This window comes from Engystomops pustulosus, chromosome 3 (genome assembly GCF_040894005.1).
Source record: "Engystomops pustulosus chromosome 3, aEngPut4.maternal, whole genome shotgun sequence".
In the NCBI taxonomy this organism is placed as follows: Eukaryota; Metazoa; Chordata; class Amphibia; order Anura; family Leptodactylidae; genus Engystomops; species Engystomops pustulosus.
In genome coordinates this window covers 191,963,848-191,978,072 of record NC_092413.1, presented here as the reverse complement: position 1 = coordinate 191,978,072, position 14,225 = coordinate 191,963,848, and positions in this window count along the sequence as shown.

The following is a 14,225-nucleotide window of genomic DNA, read 5'->3' as shown; positions in this document are numbered from 1 at the left end:
TACACAGAATAACCTTTCCTCTATGCGAATTGAATTCTAAAGAACTTGTTTATTCTTGTATATATAAGGCTTGAATCTATGTACACAAAGCAACATCAAGTACATTCTGACCTTTCATCCGATAATGTCTACAGTGTTTATGCTGTTTTAGTGGATGGGCATTGTTCAAGGTTTGGGACTTGAATTTGTAAAGTAACTTATTTGGCTTTCATACAATTTCTAAAATCGTGTAATATAGAATCCTTGAACATATTTTGGAGTTCACATACTGACGCCTTATTTATGTTTCAGTAATAATAAAGCGAAAAAGGTTTTAATAGGCCAGCTCACACCTTTGAACATTGAATATTTCTTCCTCATGGTGCACAATGCAAGCCGAGTCCACCAGGCAAAAGTAGAAAATAGTAGAAACTTCGGCACTACAGAAGGCGTCTTCAGATTATAAAAAATATATTCTTTATTTCAAGTTAAACATCCATACAGCAAATATATAGAGAGAGTTCCGATCAACGTCTTAATCATGGTCTGACATATATGTAAACAACATGAACATGAACATATGCCTGATGCATATGTTAGAGAGCGTTCACACACACCCGATCCCATGATTATCATGACGTAGCAGTTTCCTTCGATCCTGCAGCGGTATGTATTACAATCTTACAAGATTTAAACAAAATGTAACAAAAGGACCACTAAAAAGTACAAGATTCAGAAAGAAGTAAAAAAGATCCCAAATACATATAAAGAAGAAAACTGCATTATCCTGCTGATGCAACAACTTCAAGTTTATAGTCACCCAAAAAATCCTCACAACCAGCATTGCATGAATAAGTGACATAGAAGCCTGATTAATAAACTTCTTCTTCATGTCTCACCATAGCCATTCACAAGAAACTATGTGAGGATTTGTTGTGCGTTTCCCTGAAATGTCTGGATACTGTCCATATTTTTACAGTATCACCTGAAATGTCGGACAAATGATCCCGACCTAGAATGGACTTGCCATAGGCCCGACATATCATTTATTTGAATCATTGCCTTTAATTACATATATGGCATTGACAAATATGAGAAATGGCACACTAAGCAGATGTAATAATAATATTTAAAGGATAAAAAACTGTACATTAAATGGATAATACAATACACAAATAAATGAATAAATAACTAACAGTCGTTATATATTAACTCCGTTGTATATTAGTAAATCTATATGTATAGTAAAGATACAACGGAGTTAATATATAATGTTATTTATTCATTCATTGATTTGTGTATTTTCTTATCCATATATGGCATTACAGGTGTTACAAGTTTGTTCTTAAGTTAAATTTGTATGTAAGTCGGAACTGTATATTTTATCGTCTGTATATTAGGGATTGTTTGTAAGTTGGGTGTTCTTAAGTAGGGGACTGCCTGTATAAGAACAAGCCTTACATTGATTATTCCCACATTTGTGACAACCCGTGTCATTCAACCATGTATTACCCCCATGTGTGTCTGTGGTGGTTTGAACCTTGACAGGTGGAAAAAAATCCATAAAAAATATCTATTTTGAAACAAGTAATGGGCTTGATAACGCTCACCCACTCCTTATGGCAAATAATTCATCCCAGCATGTCCATTTTTTATCATGCAAGGGGAAAAGAAATCTGCTTGGACCCCCAGGAATAAATACTAGAGATGTTATCCCAGAATGCAGAAACATAAAAACGCATATCTTTATTTATATTAGTGACAACTTATCTGTGACCGTTGATGACTGCTGATGCATTTAAGGCAAACAAATGGCCTCAAAGCAGTCTGTACCTAGTACGCAGGTAGCAGAAGGCAGTTACACCCTGTGCCGGCCACCTCCACACCCACTTGGAAGTGGAGTAAGAAGCAAAATTATTGCAATTTCTAGTAGTTAGCAAGGAGTTGCGATTATTTTAAGGCTTGGATGTCAGAAAACCTTGGTAAGTTTCCCCAAATATTAAAAGTTATTGGTAAATGACATTACTAAAAATGCTGTAGTTGGTTTATTCTTATTCAACCAATCATAAAAGGTCACATAAAAGAATGGTATCCATTTATGTTTAAAGGCATGAAAAAGTTACAATTCCTGGTGCACTTTTCAAATTATGCTCAAACTTCCTGCTCAGTCTTGGCACCACCAGTGATTAGAGATGAGTGAGTCTTTTTGGTGTATTGGTGCGAATTAGGTTGATTTCAACTCTAACTTTGGGTTCATCCCACACAATCCGGATATATTGCAGCCAATCCACCAAATCGATGCCAGTAGTCAACTAGCCATGGTTATGATAAGCCAAAGGAGTCCCCCTGGTCAATCACAGCGATAGCTTGGGGTGATAATTTGCTGCATTCGATTTTCGGCCGCCAATCTGACAATATGTCCGAGTCAAGTGGGACACACCCCAAACTCAGACCAGAACTTAGAGTCTGGATTTGCTCATCTCTAATGGTGAAGGCTATTTTCACTTTGTCATAATCCAACGATGGTGACATGTTGAGAGTAAGTTATTGGATTTAAGGTGGGATGATAGAGAACATTAACAAATATGTATTACCATGTTGCAAAATATCAATAATACTGTTACCCAGCTACAATCTGATTTATTCACAACCACTTCTTATATATTTTCCAACTGTGAAATATAAAATAAGGCATATACACAAATCTCCACAATCCAGACATTGATCCTTTCCTTTATCAGCTGCTGCAAAGTTTCCAGTTTAATGACTTTCTGGTAGTTGGGTGTACCGAATGTGACTTGGCTCCATCTATTATTCATGAATCTCAGTGTTTTTCAGCTTGACTATTTAAATGTGACCTTAATCTATATAGCACTACAGGACAAGTGCCCCCACCTCCAAATAATCAATGTGCTCCTTCATAGCCACATTATTCCATAAGAAATGAGATCCTAGACTTTGCCTTGTTGAGGAGACAATAAAATGGCAGCAGGTGCCTGCAGGTTTCAGAACTTACCCCCGATATCTGATAAAGTTAATAGAGTGGTTGAATTTTTCCACTCATTAGATATATGTTGGGAATCCTGCTGGAGGCTTTGGTTAATCCAACTCTGAATATGTTAATCAGAAGAATCAGTAACCTATCCTCCAAGACACAGCGCCTCAGGCTGGGCCCCGGCATCGGCTCTTATTGCCTTTCCTCTCTTCTGTTCTCTGACTGAGTTATCAGTATGGTAGTGCTCATCTTCGCAGGTCGTAATAGAAAGGGACAGATAAAATTGAGAGGCTTAATGTCAGCCATATACTGGTTCTTGCTGGGCTTTATGCGATGCACATTCCAGCTTAGGAGCTCTTCCTGCATCTTGCTCTAAGGCCGGATTAATGTGGTTACTTTAATAAGACACAAGTCAAATCTGTACTCATTTGTAATTAACTCTCACTTCCAGCCTCTCATATGATTAGAATAATTTAGCTATTATTTAAACTCCAGCGTTTTTTGTCGGAGATTTAGCTCCAGAGTCGGCGCGCTCTTCAGCGCAATTATATACATTCCACACGCACAGGAGTGAGCACTCATTACAAGTGGATATACATGTCGAGCGAGCTGAACAGGTCCCTTTGTGTGTTTTATTTCACAATTATCCCTTCAGAAACAAAACACAGCATATGTGAGGCATAGGAGGTATTTGCTGTTCCGACTCTTTTTATAGGGACACAACATTCTCTTATCAAGTGGGACACATCTCCCCTTCCCAAAAAAGATTGAATGGGTCACATGTATCAAACTTTTGGCTTACCCTTTTCTTTAATTTTTGAGACTTTTCATGGTGCATGTGCTCATTTTTAACTTTTTATGCGCCTCAGTCTCCCTTCAAAGTTTGCCATTGTCTAGAGTTATCACCTGAATCCAAATGTAAAAGTTGCACAAATCTATGGCTGCCCCTGACCAGGCTTAGAAATTAGCTTACACCTGACTTTTGGAGACTTTTGTTTTTAAAAGGCGCAAATTCACTAAAGACCAAACGCCACATGTATCCTTAAGGAAAAAAACGCTAAGATACATCTGACCAGCGTGACATCTGCACCTGTGTGACATAACATGACCAGAGATATGATGAGCCGTGCACCTGTGTGACATCACATGACCAGAGATATAATGAGCCGTGCACCTGTGTTACATCACATGACCAGGGACCAGTACTTATCCACTGGATTCCTATAGAATGACAGCAAGATCTAAAAGACTAGCATAGATCTAGAATACTATGAGGAATTGTTACAGAAAGTATATTGGAAAATTTAACAATTTTTCATTACATAAACCTACCAATTATTTGCTCAAATTGGTATTCCCACAAAGACAAGTTTCTTATATGTACTCAGGATAACAAAATAACACATTCTCTAATTCACTGTTATTAACAAAAATGCAGCATTTCACAGATATAACTACAACCTGTCTCTATCAGTCCTGGTGTACACAATTTTAGTTACCCTGTAACTTCTGACTCAGGGTCGGGCCTCCATTTTGGACTTCTGTGTGACAGCAAGGAGATGAGATTTCTGTCTCTCTCTGCTCTGAGCCTGTAGCTACGCCCCCTGCTGGGAGTTCAGAGACACTCACTGATCACTTCCTACCAGCACTTCGTGAGCAGAGAGAGAGGCTGCAAACTACAAACTACAAGGAGATAAGTGATCCGGGGGAAGGGGGAGGCAGGCACATAGCTGTGAGATGTAGCAGAACTCAAAGTTTAACAGTGTAAAAGTCTATCAGCCTCTGTGTAATCTCATGCATCTCATCTCTTTCTATGTGTCAGATACTAGTACAATGTCAGAATCCAGATGAAAGTGTATATGAAAGTTTCAGATTCACAAGCGGTGCCACAATTTTGCGCCTCAAAAAACAACAAGTAGAGATTGTCAGGAAATCACCAACATTGTGGCGCCATCACTTCATAAATAAGCTGCAAGAGGTGCAGCAAGGGAAAAAGTCCACCACTTTTTCATTCTAAAGGTGATAATAAATGCCCCCAATATGTTTTAAACCCAAAGTGTCATAGAAGCTATATAGGAAGAGGGATGGATTCCCTCCCATACACATTTCATTTGCATCACATGGGATAAACAGGTTGTAGAGAAGCACAATATACAACATATGTAACAGTCATTCATGACTAGAGATGAGCAGACCCAATGGGGGTCATTTACTAAGGGCCCGATTTGAAAAAAACGCAGCATTTTTTTAAAAAAATGTGTCGCTTGGGACGCGCTTACCTTCACTTGGTCCGGCCCGGTGAACTCCAGCGCGTTCAGATGCTTTTCAGCGCAGCAGCGCCACCTGGTGGATGGCGGAGGAACTACCTTGATGAATCCCGGCCGGACCCGAATCCAGCGCAGAGAACGCGCCGCTGGATCGCGAACTGACTGGGTAAGTAAATCTGCCCCAATGTTCGGGTTCGGTTTTAGTCTGCGCATCCTGGACACATTGCGTGTCAAAAAAGCCAATCCAGGAAAATTATGCCCTTGTAACTAGCCATGTGTCAGGGGACCCCCTGGACCAACGCGGGAGATGGTTCTAGCCGACACCTGGGAGCGAAATCTAAGTGGCACCTGGTTTTCACCAGCGGCCCCTAAACGGTGGCAGCCGAGGTCGTGGTACCGAAACGAAGTCCAGGTACAAGGTCAGGAACAGGCACAGAGTCAAGGCAGGTGGCACAGATGCAGAGGTCAGGTCACAACAGGAATACATCAGTGCAGGGAACAGGAAAACCGCAGGGAACACACTGGGAAGCTTTCTCAATGGCAATGAGTGCAAAGATCTGGCAGGGAATCCTGCGAACAACCGGCCTTTAAGGTGCGCTGGCCCTTTAAATCCTAGTCCTAATAGCGGGGACACGCGCATGGACCAGGCAAGACAGGAGCGTGGAGAGGTGAGTTTGGCTGCTGAGGGCCGGGGGCCGCGCCAGGGAGAGGGGCACGGGTGTGCCTGCAATCCGAGACATGGATCGCAGGGACACCCGTGACACCATGGCGATGATTGACTATGAATTCTGGGACCGCTATGATTTGCTATTAATTCTTTATTAACCCTTTCTGTGCAGTGTATATAAAAAACCTGCAAATATGACATTGTTTTTCTTATAAAACTTTTCTGCATTTATTATGGAATCTAAATAACATAAAAACAGTTTTCTAAGGGTCAATACCCATACAGTGATATCAAATTTAGATGACGTACATTTGCAGAATGAAAACCATTTGGGAAAATAAAAAACTTTTCCATCATCGTCTTCCAAGTACCATAACTTTTGACATTTTTTTAAAAAGTTCTTTATCATGTCAGCTACCAAATGGCAGCTACATATGGCAAGGTCTAGTAGAAGGATACTACAGGCAGCCCAGGAGTCCCTTAGAGGGCCCTCAGGCTGCCTATCACGTCATCAGCAATCAGTGCAATCACCCACTTAGGCACAGAGGTCCATGACTGACTGGGGTGTTTAAGGGGTTAAACATCCACCCTGTTAGCTGTGAGCAACATTTTCCTTCAAAAACAGCATCAATTTCTCTAGCTATACTTTCACACAGCTTTCGAAGGAACTCGGCAGCAAGGTTGTTCCTAACATCTATGAGAACCATGCCTAGATCTGTGGAAGTATGAATAAAGACAAGGTTCAGCTGCACAAATTTCTAGGCATCCAATCAACATAATAAAACTCTTATTTATTCGTAATCTATAAAATCATAAGCTTGGGGCAATCTACACTGGATGAATAAAATAATGGTAGTGCAAGGCAGAGCCTATGCATTTGTAGCAATCCCTTATCATGTCTAGAATGATGTAAGTGTGTGTGTGTGTCTTCTTTTTCTGGGTGCGCTGCATGTCAGCTCAGTACAGTAGCTATTGGTTCGGTCCAATGCGTCCCCCACACGTCAGAGCGAGTTGAAACAAACCCGGCTAATGGGCAATGGCCTTTACTTTTATCCCAGACATTAAGAGTCATGTCAAGCTCTGTAGGGGCCATAACATCACTTCCTGGACTAAATTGTTCTAAATTGGTCAATTAGTGAAGAAATCGTATTATGTTGTCATATAGGTTATTCTTCTCCCAATTGTACAATTCCCTGTATGGTATAACCACCAAACTAATAAGAGAATTCTGGAAGGGGTCACATGCTGTTTAAGTTGCATTTCCATACTGCACAAGCTCTCTGTGAACAAAACAGTAGTAGACAATTCGATAAAGTAGACCAATATAAAGAGAGGTGACTGCCGAAATAAGTGATAATGAGTTAAGGATTTAGTAAGGAAAAAAATTCCAAAAATATATGTCCTTTAATCGTTTTGCATTTGGTTAATAGTTTTTCCTCGAAATTCGATTCAAAGTCTGATCAGTCCAGGAATCCCATCGGCATGCACACCTACAGTATATGATATATACATTTCTGTAGGGAGGAAGTCATCTCCGTCTTTACCTCTGCACTCCCTGACACCCCCCTCCTCCGCCTCCCACCACTCACAGGCTCTTTTTTTTCCCCCTTTTTTGAAAATCTATTTCATTTGATTTTATTTCTGCCTATGAAACAGAGAACTGCAGATTGAAAGCATTCAAGGGCCATTGAAGAAGGGAAGAAAAGAGGCCCTCCGAGTTTTATTAGAAATAAAGATCCGCAATAAAAATCAATTTCTGCCTCTTTATGCAGTTTAAATGACAAAGTAAGAAACCATTGTGCCCCAGCAAAGTAATTCAGCAGAGGGGAGAAGGGATGCGACCTGCAGTTGGCAGATTTAAATGCGATATGGTCTCCCTAGATAATAGGACAAATGCTTTATTTTCGTACAGGGAGGGGTTTGGGAAGGATGAGAAAACTATCTGTGATTTTTCAGGGAATAGAGCTTACTTTTCACTTGAGAGTTATTGCAGTGAAGCATGCTCAGTATTTGGGGGGGTTTAGAAGCAGATATGGAATTTTCTCTACGACACAGAATTCATAGGTTTATTCATATTTCGATCATCTCGCTATAGAATGCCCTCATTTTATTTCTATGGGTGCTGCCATTTTGTGGGCCGCACTTATATTCAGCTTATCAGTTCAGGAGGAGGGTGGAAACAAGTTTCAGGTCAATACATGCAGCGCCCATAAGGGTAAAGCTTGTGGGTAATCAATAAAGTTAATTGAAGGATCTCTATGGACAGAAGATTACCTTTCTCATATCAATTAACGCTACAGTCCCAGCAACTGCTATCAGAATTAGGCCTCATACTCACAAACATGTGCATTTTGGGAACCACAAGCCATGTGCCAGAGCTTGGAGCCTGTTTGACATCAACGGTTGAGGGCTGCACGCCCCTCTGATGTCCAAAGTAAGTGACTACCCTATCTTATGTGATATGGGCAATCTGCGCGTTCCCAGAATGGTGATGTATTGTGCCCGATAGAAGTCACAATCCTGTGCACAAGACCTTACAGTGTAACTGTCGTACAGAGAAACGTATGTCTCGTAGAAAGAAGGGTTTGGCACTCCGCTACTAACAATGAATGGAATCCAATAAAGTCTTATTTCAAATCAGGTTGAGCCAGATATATCTTTATGGACTTATCCAAGTGAGGAAAACCAATCATGTTCATTATAAAAGCAGAGTGGGAACCGGTATTAAAAAGCCTATGGGAACCTGTCATTGGGTGAAAATGTGAAATTCTGCAGACCTGATTTCCTTTGAACAGAGTTATTTTAGGCACTATGGGCATCAGAGTTGGTCTTGGATTAATAGGGATTGGAAAGTATGGGGTCTACTTTACAGTCTATAGGTATTTTTACACATAAGATAAAATATAGGTAAAAATGTCTAATTTAGTTGGTTTTTGCCAACCACAGCTTTTATTTAAATTGGCTGATGACAAACTGCTGTCTTATTATTTTAGCTCATATAAGACATGAATATTTCAGACAATTATTCACCGCCATTTTATTTTAATTTTGAACAAGTTCCCAATTTTCCCCTTTAGTTAGGTATGTTGCTGGTGGGAATGGTCTAGGAATGGAATTTCTAGGAATGGTCTGATGTACAGATCTTTATCATCTTCAGTTTCGGTTAGAGAATTTTAATAGTTGGCATCTGTCAAGAACTTCAGTGTCAAATCATGCCACTGATTTTTGTGGCATTTTGTCTGCACAGGCCTGGCCCATCAGTTCCTTACATGGGTAAAGTGTTGGAGCTGGTGATGTTCTTACCCCATTACTGTCTGGTACTTTCCATACTGTTCTCTCATTGGCAGTGATTTATTTTTTGTGTCTTCTAACAATATACCACTGACTCAATTTACTAAAAAAGATATACTTCTTCTTTATTACTAACAAAGCTAAAAATGCATAGGAACTAACCAGTAATAGTCCATAACTCCAATCCACCATGTACAGACACAAGAGTCTTTCACCGAAGCAATAGCATACCGAGCAACGTTTCAGAGGCTCCGCCTCCTTGTTTTTTGGGTATTTTTTATGTCTCCGCCTGTGATCTTATTGGGACAACATTTACACGTTCTCCCTGATGAGACTGGGCATCTGCATTGTTTGCTAAACTAAAGGAACCATTTGTTGAGTCTGAATTTTGTCTCAGAATACAGCAACTTACAATAATTGCAAATTCATTAACTTACGTAGGCTGCATTCACATCACCTTCAGTATATACAACAGGAGCTTTCCTGGCATACACATTGACCATATCCAGAAACCAAGAAATGAATGTAGCCTTATGTTGTGTATATAAGAGGAATGCCTCCATCTGCCAGTCTTACTTACAGTCACATGATCATTTTTCAACTGTTTATATCCTGTTTATGAAACTTACCTTACAAGGTACTTGTAGTACCTGAAGTACAAGATGTCTAAGAACACTCTTACTAATAATTAAGTTCTCCCCATTATTTGATATCACATTAAGAATCATGTTTCTCATGTAAACTATAAACCTTTTTATAGAATTCCACCCAGTGCTGGACTGAGGTTCCTTAGGCCCAACAGAGAAAATTAATCTGTGGGCCCACCCTTTCATCCCCCAGGAACTAGACCTCCAAATTGGGTTATTTTCTGCTCGACCTCTGGGATTCAGTATTCCGTTGAACCAGGGTCAACCGGAGGATCCTCTGGCACTCAGGTGAGCCAGTCCAAACAGGGTCAGCTCTAGGTTTCAGTAGGCCTCTAGGCAACGGAGCCTCAATGGGCCCCTTCGTAGTGAACTACAAAGCAGCTTTAGAAAATCAGAAATTCTGAATTCAGAAACTAAAACAGTCTCCTGTTCCCTAAAATATTCCCTAGTTTATTATCCCAAACAGCCCCCTCATGGCTATTTATATAAAGCCACCTCACTCCCTATGGATTCCTTAGATACAGACCCCCTCACAGCCTATGGATTCATTAGATACAGCCCCCCTCAATTCCATGGATTTCTTAAATACAGCCTTATGTGGGCCCCCCAGCAGCCGGCATTGCCCAGTTCTGCTTCCAACCTGAGTTCTGAGTCCAATACTGATTCCAGTCACACAAGATAATGCAACACTATTAATAGCAGTTTGTGATAGCATCAGATATATATAAGTACTTTTCTGGGTTTTTTATCTTATGTTTCACACAACTGAACTACATTCTGCTACTCAATATCAGAGCAATCTCTAGGCAGGCTGATATTATCATCTCATATTTACTCCATATTCTTTATGTTATCTGACCAGTTTTCCTTTTTAATGCATCACAAAATTTAAGTTGCCTTAGCAGCAGCTGCCTGATACCAGTTGCTTCACCTTCCAAAACTGGAGAGGAAATCCAATCCTAACAGGAAGTCTAGAAAAGATCCATGGTCCCTACTCTGTCTCACATGATCTCAATGCTAGAAACCATCAGAAGCATTTTTATAGATATATAGTAAGAAATATTGGTATCACAGGTCTTATATGGTTATTTTAGGCTTTGTACTAGGAAATAATGAAATAATGACTATCCCTAAGTCCCTATGTTATTCTGAAATCATGTAAATGATTGATCGCCACTTGAAAACATTGGAAATATAAAATTGTATTTACCTCCCGTGCCAAGTCACCTTAACCTCACACACCCAGTGACTACCTCTTTCAACCCTGAAGAAATGTCTTTTTATCTGTGTTTTTTTTTATATTCCTTGCAACAGCCATCTCAGCACAGATAGTGCATTTGGGCAGATTCATTTCTCAGTCTGGAAAACTTGACACTAAGGGGATTATTCAGTCTTAGACTTTCTCAAGTCCCTGGTAATAGCCAGCAGGGGAGTGAAGGAAGCGATAAGACCAACGGGATGGCAGAGGGAGGGTCGGAAGAGAGCAAAGGGGGGTATGAAAAATAGGAGACTAAGGGAATAGCAAACAACTGAGTAAAATGCTTGCATAAACACCATAAATAAGATTTAGCTATTTTGCTTTTTCTTACCATCAGCACTAAAGAGAATAAAGAAGGACCGGGAGAAGCTTTGCCATCTTTTTTTAAGATGTTTCTGCTGAGGTACAGTGGAATAGGACGTTCAAGCTGCAAGCTTATCATTTTTGTGAATATGCTTTATCCATGCTGAAAATATCTCATCATCCTTGAACGATTAATTATATAAGGACCTCTCCGAGCTTGACCACAATTCATCTCTATGTGTTTGGATTAAGTGCCTTCTAATTATATAGATCTGTTATGGCCCCAACTCTTTGAAAATTGTCACTTACTACAGCATAAAAATAATAATAATATTAAAAAATATTCAGAAATGGAATAAATTGTGACATGTACAATAAAAACACAAACTGGTATACGGTTATTATTGGAGAGAGAAAATTGAATTTGAAGAGACCATGTTCTTCTGGAAGATCTTTGTTGAAGGTCTCTTGTGATCATCTGGGATCTGTATAAGTTCTTCACTCCCAATGATATTAAAGGATTGGCCAACAATCTCCTTTGCAGCAGGACTTCCTTTTGGTCTGCAATGAGGTGCCCTATTTTTTTAACCACCAGCATGTCCTCACAAACCAACAATTAATTGTCCAATTCATTCCTGTAGAATGACACCCTTTAGTACTTACTATAAAATAGTTGCTCATGGAGTATATATATAGTTCCACATTAAAGGCAATGTAGTATCGCTCATTACACATGTGCCAGAGACTCAACAAATCCTACCTAGGGATGGGGCCCCCCTTCCAGCTTAAAAATATACATATTACACGCATATATACACACATTTATATACCTATATACATAAACATTTGTGTATACATACACACACATACATACACACATTTATACACTCTTACATACATATGCACACATATAGAGAATATACTATATATATATTGATGCACATCCTCCATTCTTTAGTGTCAGGTCAGGTGATGGGGCCCCCTGACACTGCGGGCCCCATAGCAGCTGCTCTGGCTGCTACCACTGTAGTTACGCCCCAGAATATGGATCACAAAACCTCAACAAAATTTAGTACAAACTGTTTAACACAGTCCAGTACAGCGTATTTGAACTCAAAAAATTAGGATAGTGACCCATCACATACATGCATAATTAGCAGCCCGGAGCCACCCGACATTGCTTCCCTACACTCTGGCCCACTAAATTTCTTTTCTAGCTTAGCAGAGACTTGGGATGAAGAGAGCGTAGGTAAGTATGTATAGGTGTTTTTTTTTAAGTTTTTTTAAATGGTAGATCTCTTTTAAGGAAGTCCGATACCCATTACCATTCCAAAACGTTTATAAAAAGGAGGTCATTAGTAATAAAACATCTGAACAGAGTCTATGACGTGCTGTCCTGTCCTCTGCCATTGACTCTGGCATTCATGCAGGATCTTACACTAAACAAACCCCGACTTCACCAGTTTTTCCACGTCGAAAAAGATTTAACTAAAAAGCATTTTAGGTAAAAAAAGAAAATGAGTAAAATGAAAATGGTCTTTCATCTCGCAGCTTATTTTCCCCAGTTTAACCTTTTTTTTCATGTCAGCCAGCAGGAGAAAGTGAGCAGTGTGCTTACATAGAGGCTTATTTAAAGAGAATAATAATTGAATGAAGCTCCATTGTGACCACGTGGAGTCGACTCCTCATATGTCGGTGTCTGCTTTATTGTGCACAGAAGCAATTGGTGGCTGGTACATTTGTAAGCCTTTATACTTACTGGGAATAGTTGGTCATGAAAAGCTAGGGAAACGTTACAACAGTTCTGTGAGTTCATGGGATAACAGTGACTGCTTCAGCCAGATTGTGCTGTTGGCCTTGTGTATCAAGCATTAACATGTGATGAAAGCATCTACTTTCCTCCATTTATAAAGCAGATTAAATTGTTCATGGTAGATGGCAAATGCTCACAGCTGGCATCTGGGTTATACCTGGTTACCCGGGATATAACTGAGATGTCACTTCACTTAAATAACAAGTAACCATCTCATTTCTGTTCGCAAACATCCGTCATCAGTGTTAGTTTCCCTCCGACCTGATGCCAGATCGGAACCCATAGTTTTCCCCATGTATTGGTTCTGGCATTCAGTGTATCGATTCTTTCTCTATAAGGCACACAACCTATGGAGAAGCTGGATAAAAAAACGCCACATAAGGAGATGTGTGAAATAATTTATAGATCCGGTACAGATAGCGCTAAATTTAACCCTAATGAAAAAAATTTAAAAATAAGCAAAACAAGACCTTTTTGGAAAAAAATCATTGTTTCTCAGAACACTATTGTTAGGCTTCAGGGGAAGTGGACCCCCTGGACCACCGCGGATGATGACACAAGTCAAACATGGGGCCGGAGTCTAAGTGGCACCCGGTTTTCACCAGAGCATGAAGATCTGGCGGAGAATGCTGGGAGAGGCAGGCTTTTATCAGAATCCGGGAAATGGCCAGGGCCAATCAATGGTGCACTGGCCCTTTAAATTCACAAGCGCCCCTAGGAGACAGGGATGGGAGCGGGAGCATGGAGAGGTGAGTGAGGCTGGAGCAAGCGCCATGCAGAGGGGCACGGGTGCCCCTGTGACCCGGGATGTGGGTTGTAGGAGCACCCTTGACAACAATAGGGTGTTATATATGAACTTCCAGGACAAATCGAGCAACATTGGTTTGAACTGAATTAATTTGTTTTCAACTCGCTTTTAATGATTTTCATGTATCATAGTATCATAGTATAGTATCATAGTATATAAGGCTGGAAAAAGACACACGTCCATCAAGTCCAAGCCGT